The sequence below is a fragment of the Hevea brasiliensis genome, chromosome 1, assembly GCF_030052815.1.
Source record: "Hevea brasiliensis isolate MT/VB/25A 57/8 chromosome 1, ASM3005281v1, whole genome shotgun sequence".
Lineage (NCBI taxonomy): Eukaryota > Viridiplantae > Streptophyta > Magnoliopsida > Malpighiales > Euphorbiaceae > Hevea > Hevea brasiliensis.
In genome coordinates, this window is record NC_079493.1 from 115,782,263 (window position 1) to 115,789,288 (window position 7,026).

Consider the following 7,026-nt stretch of genomic DNA (forward strand, 5'->3'; position numbering starts at 1 on the left):
TCTCCATATTTTGGGTATGAAAAGAAGGTATTTAAAAAAGCAAAAAAGGAAAACTATTGGCAATGGGAGAAATCAGATCCTTCTAATGGGTGGTAGAATAAAGATTGATACTCTGCTGTTTGATTTTACACCAAAATAAAATGCTTGGACAAAATTAATATCAACTTTAAGTGCTTGCTGAACAAAGGTGCAAGAGAATTTGGTGCTCCTTTGTTTTTTTGACTGAAGTTACATATAGATTCTTAAAAGCGGAAGCAATACATTAAGAGGATATTACATCTAATAATTATATATTAACATAAAACTAAATAAAATGAAAAGAAAAAATTATTATTTATTCTCTGTATTTTAATAAAATTAATTGTTTAGTTTTGTATTTTTAAAAATATACTATTTAGTTTTTATATTTTGTTTTCTTTAATTATTTAGTTCATTTATCAAATTTTTATTAATTAATATTAAACTACTATTTAATACCTCTATTTTAGTGAATCTAGTTAATTAATCATATATTCTAAAAAAATTATTATTTAGTCCTTTATTTTAGTGAAATTAAATAATTAGTTTATGTATTTTGGACCACAATATTTTACAAAAAATTCCTAAAAGAAAATGAAAATTTTGATATGCAGAAACTAAATATCAATTTACATTTTTTTAAATTATTTAAATATTTTCATTTAGTTTTCTAGGTATCATTTTTTTATTTTCTTAAATTATCGTATTGATTACCTAGGGATATATGGAATCGATTAACTTTTTACACATATAGTTTGTATAAATTTTTATCAAAAGATAAAAAATAAATAGAGGAAGAGAAGAGTGTGAGCACATAGGGAAAGAGATATGGAGAGAGAGACATGGAAAGAGAGAAGTAAAGGAGAGAGTCATGGAAAGAGAGAAGTAAAGGAGAGAGTCAAGACAATTTGGGTATAAAAAAAATAATATGAAGGATAAAAAAGTTAATGAAATTAAATTACATGGATTAACTAATGTGTTTTTCAAAATATATAGATCAATTAATTAGTTTTACTATAATGTAATGATTAAATAGTAGTTTGACCATCATTAAAATCCTTTTACTAATGAAAAATTTAACGAAAAAACTATATAGTTTTAATAAAATCAAAATACATAAATTAAATAGTATAGTTTTTAAAATATAAAGATTAAATAGTTAATTTTATTAAAATATATAAATTAAATAGTAATTAAAAAAACCTATCAATAAGAAAATATTTGTCACGACCCAACCTATGGGTCAAACCGGCACTAGGACCTTGGCCAGCCTAAAGACCCCGAGGCCCGTAGTAAGCCTAACTATTCCTCAACCCAACTCTAAAGCCTATTAGGGCCCAATTTTAAGAATTCAACCGGACAGAGTTCGACCATAAAATGGACCATTCAATGGGGAGTTTTTGACTCACCCGACCTGTAAACACAATATATAATAAATTGGGGAGCTCAGCTCACCCTCCACATAATCAAAATGTCATAACTCAAATAGGAGCTCAGCTCCCTCATCTAATCCCATCATGTATACAGTTAATAATTTTACAGGTCCAACATAACTTTTATAATACAGGCTCAAAATAAAAATAAGTGCTTCTAACACATGGAAAGTCTAAAATTTAACTTAATTATATAAAATACATTAAATACTATTAATGGACCTGCGAAGAAGACGAGCAGGTTAGCCACAATAAATAATCCTCATGTAGCCTGAAAAAATAGATGAACAGGAGTGAGCGTTCAACTCAGAGAGTAAAATATCAATTTTAATCATAATCTCTATAGCTATCTAAAGTTAATGCACCCTGTGGAGTGAAATGCAACATCGTCATAATTTTCATATCATAACAGCAAAAAGGTAATTTAGAGTACTCACACACCCAACACTGTCAAGCAATACATATATGAAAGCTGATCCCCTATACAGCCCTCTTAATCCAACCTCTGCCAGTGAGTGTCTCTCAAGCCGGACTTTCGCTTAATAAACCAAATGCGGGGTCCCAGCGAGTGTCTCTCAAGCCGTGTCTATCCTGAATGACCAGGTCCCAGTGAGTGTCTCTCAAGCCGTGTCTACCCGTCTTGTCCATATCCCATACTATATCACACGCACGCCACGCACACACACTGCACCAAATTACCACAAATAACATCCATGGTACTTCAACAATTATGAATGCAATATAAAATGTGCCTAGTGTTTAACTACATAGATACATATTTATAAGTGATGCATGGGCATGTTTGAACATATAATAATATTGAAATTACAATTAAAATTAATATTTTACTCACAAACTTGAACCGAGGTCACTGCGGCGGCTAGGAGAAGAGGGAAGCTGTCTCGGCTCACCTGACAATTTCATTGTAATTATTTAATAAATTTGACTCAATACAAGTTTAGAAAAGACCAAAGACACCCTAAGTTGTGCTGAAAATCCGACAGAGTCTCCCCTATACCTATGACCTACCCAACCTACAAAATAGTTTAAATAACACTTCTAAACTCAACCCATATCTCATCATCATTATATGGCCCCTCCTAGGCCCTCCAAACCAAGCAATAATCACAACATCAGACAACTCAATTATAAGACTTCAAAACTAATATTTTTCAAAAACTATCCAAACTAACTTTAAAAATTCTATAAACCTGCCCTGCGGTCCTTAACAATATTATAAGGCTATTGCAATAGGAATCATAATTTTCTTATCATCCACGAATATTTTATAAATTTTATTCTAACTCAGTACAAGACAAAAATTGAGTAATGTAGAGTTCGAGTTTACCTATGACAAATCTGATAACTGGAACGCATCCAGAACGTCTGAAAACGGTGGGGTAGTCTATAAACTTGACCCAGTTCTGAAATGATTCCAACAGCTTATCTGCTCGGCTCGAAATTGCAGATCCGGGCGACGATCAAATTTCCACGAAATGAAAGTACATATGCGAAGTCCACAATATAAGGGTTAGAATAAAATATATATATATAAAATAATTATTTAAAAATTAGGGATGTTACATTCTTCCCCCCTTATAGAAAATTTATCATCAAATTTTACACAAGGCAGAACAATGACACATAGTTGCATATCAAACTTATGAGTACTTGCTGCGCATATCCCACTCTAACTTCCAAGTGCATTCCTCCATAGATTAACTCCTCCACAGGACTAACCATAGGGATTTGCCTTGACCAAAGTTGTCTCATCTAATAGTCTACTATAGCTACTAGTTGCTCCTCAAAAATCAAATTCTCATTTAACTCCACTATGTCTGGTCGCAGCACGTGAGAAGGATCGGGAACATACTTTCTAAGCATGAACATGTGGAATACTGGGTGGACATGAGAAAGGTTTGGTGGCAACTCTAACTGATAGGCAACTGCTCCTACTCTGTCCATGATCTTAAAAGGTCCTATATAACGGAGTGCTAATTTGCCTTTTCTTTCCAAATCTCATAACCCTTTTCATAGGAGAAACCTTCATGAACATGGTTACCCATTGCAAATTTTACATCTTTCCGCCTTGGATCTGCATAGATGGTTAAAATTTTTTATGTCTATCTGCTCCTGTCGTAGCATGCTAGCTACCATCCTCCTTGTGAGTCTAAACCATCACATCTAACTACTCATTTACCCCTCTTTTTTTTTTTGTCATCTCTAGTACTCATTATAACTCCACTAGTCTCGACTTGATATCTGATAACTTTAATCAACTTTGGCGCTTACCTCACTTTTATAACGCCCAAACGTGTCTCTTGGTGACTTCAGTCCTCATTCCTTTGTTTCAATAATCTTTGTTCTCCAAAAACATGACTTATGTTCCTTACCCTATAGTATCCTATGAAATGCTTTCCTGTAGGACCTATCATATACATCTCGTTCAAAACCTTTACTTGTCCTATGATCTCAATGGTCAATACCTATAAATCTTCTCACTGCCATGATACTTCAAATTTTCAATCTCTTTTGTGTCATTACTAAGGTCCTTACACTAGCTCCTGTCCATCTTATGTAACTAGTTATGTAGAGCTCCATCCAAGTGTTAAGCGTACCCTACAACACTTATCAATATTGAAAAGTGAACTGGGTCTCTTCTCTTATAGGACAAATGTATTTGTATTCCCTGACAACCTAATTAATGCAACTTTATCGTTTCCCACTCCTTCTCTAGAATGGAAATATCTAGACTTCTTCCTAAAGCTTCTTAGGCCTACTTCTGACACATTGGCACTTAGATCGAGGCTCTACTACTCCTTTAATCTATCATCTCATAATAACTTATTTCAAACATCTCTTAGTGTGTTCCTAGTATACTTATTCCTTCTTATCCTCATCATTATAACTAGCTCTACCGAGCTTTCTTCCTGTCCTTTGGATCTTATCCACTTTCTTTTCCTATTTCTGCTATCGTTGATATCTTTTCAACATGCTGTACTTATTCATTAATCTTAGTCCTATCTCACCCTTACACATTTTCCTTCAAGGATGTCCATCCCATCATCAACTTTAACTTTTTTTTTTCTTAGTCTTATCTTAATTACTAGTTCCATTACTTTGAGAATTTTAACTTTACGATTGACTCCTACCAGCACATTCTTCACATTACGTAACACTTGTAATTAACCATAGAAAATTCTTTTTGTATCCCCTTTCCCAACTTACCTATCAGAACATTATCATTCCCTACCAGCCTTAGTAGGAAATTGCTCATCCTGGATGGATAGGAGCCCCATAAATTATAAGTTCCATATGAACTAACACGACTGTGGGAAATATGTGCTATGCCTTAATTCTGAACAAGAAACTTCACGTGTTCATTCTCCTTAATATAATCACATATACTGCCTATAGCTTTCCAAACTTCAGCCTCAACTTTTCCCATTAGCAACAATTTCATTCGCTGTAACTCATTAGCAAATAGCACTTCCTCCAGCTTATAGTTCAAAAGGGTTGTAAGCCCTAGTAACTAGCTCGATTTAACTCCTGTCACCTCTCTGATCATTCTTTCATACTTAACATTAGGTACACCATTATCGTCATTTTTGCCTCAAAAGATTGGATATGTACTAACGCCCATCAAATTTTCAATTAATTGGGTCACTTTGACACGACCTCTCTTCTTAACATAATCTCCTAGAATCGAAACATGAGCCAATTTGCAAAGAATGAGAAATGTTCTCCCACCATTTATAGTATACCATTGTTTGATAAACAAGATTTAGCTCATACCCCTTAGTCTCCCTTTTTAGTTTCATTATTTCTTTGTAATTATTGTGCGTTATTACAAGATATCAGTTGTATCTACCATTTGTTACACTATTGTCCTGCCTGACATATCATCTTAGAATTTACTATTTCTTTTTTACTCTTTATTTATCTTCCATACTTATAATTATTTTTCCAATGCTCCTTATACTTAGTTATATTCTATAAGATAAAAGCACTCACAGATTCTTTCAGATCTACTCCAATCTTACCAATAATTACTCCTCTAATCCATGTACTTCTCAATATCTTATAATTACACCTATTCCTATCTTGTCCTATTCTGACCGTTATTAGCGTTCTGCTACATATTATCATACTATTATTTATCTATTTATTTATTTATTATTACTCTTTTTTTTTTTACATAATTATTCTATCGATCACACTGAAAATATATGTCTAACTCCAATTTTTGACTCTAGGTCTTACCACTCTAAATTTTAATATCAAGTCTCTGTGACATTGTTCCTCATTTTGCATATTTACATCCCTTATGTTGACTTTTATCCAACTTACTCCTACTGATCTTGCTTCTTTATCTGACAACACAATTCAAGTTACCACAGCACGCTCAACAGTTACTACCTACTTTGATCGCACACCTTACCTAATTTCCATTACACTGTCAACAACCAAAAGGGTTCTTATGTCATTGCCCCATTATCCTACCTTGGAGGTAGAAAATAGATAAGGTCTAATCCAGATCCTGTAACTCTAAGCTTTAGGCTTAGGCTCCTAACACTACATCAATTATGACTTGCTCTAAGTCCTGTACTTCTGGGTTTCATAACTTAACAATGTTCTTCCTAATGCTATCCTTTTCTACGCTCTCTATCCTTTTTTTTTTTTTGTTTATCTCGTTTACCCTTCCTAAAACCACATTCACCTTCTTGGTATTTTGGCTCTATTCTTCCTAATCTTATCCTAATATGTTTTTCCAGTTTATTCTTTAGCCAACTCTTTTTATCTTACCCAAATCCGAACTTTCACTCTTCCATCCTTTAACTCTTTTTTCTTTTTGAATCTGATTGTCATATCAGAAACTTATACCTTTTCACTATCCCTACCATGTCATCTATACCTCAATGTTACTCAAAATTGATCCTCTAACTACCCTAGCTAAACTTCTACTAGCATTCAGGCTATCTCTCCTACTGCATTTGAACCACACTCCATCTATATATATATATATTTCATCTATACCTCAATGTTACTCAGAATTGATCCTCCAACTACCCTAGCTAGACTTCTACTAGCATTCAGGCTATCTCTCCTACTGCATTTAAACCGCACTCCATCTCTTTCTCTCTCTCTCTCTCTCTCTTTCTATATATATATATATATACATATTCTATGATTTATCAATGCTAACTTTTGTCCTTTTTCTTTTACTTTATTTGGAGTATACTTTAGTCTTAAGCATTAAGAAGCTAAGGATGAACTTAGGGAATAACAGTTATACTTCTCTTGCGTGATTTCTATTCTTACCCTTTTGGACTACATACTACCCCCTACTACCTTAGGGAGGGGATCTGTAGCAACTCTAATTTTTCATATCCATTTAATTAGCTGAAACTTAAAATACTAGGTATCCAAACTCGTCATTCAATTTAAAGGCTTACATACATCTTGATCTTACATCTTATAATTCCTACATGGAACTTGTAGCCTCTCCAGAACACCTTAGCTAATAACTCTCTATCTCACGCTACAATCCCATCTGGGACACTACTCCATAAGT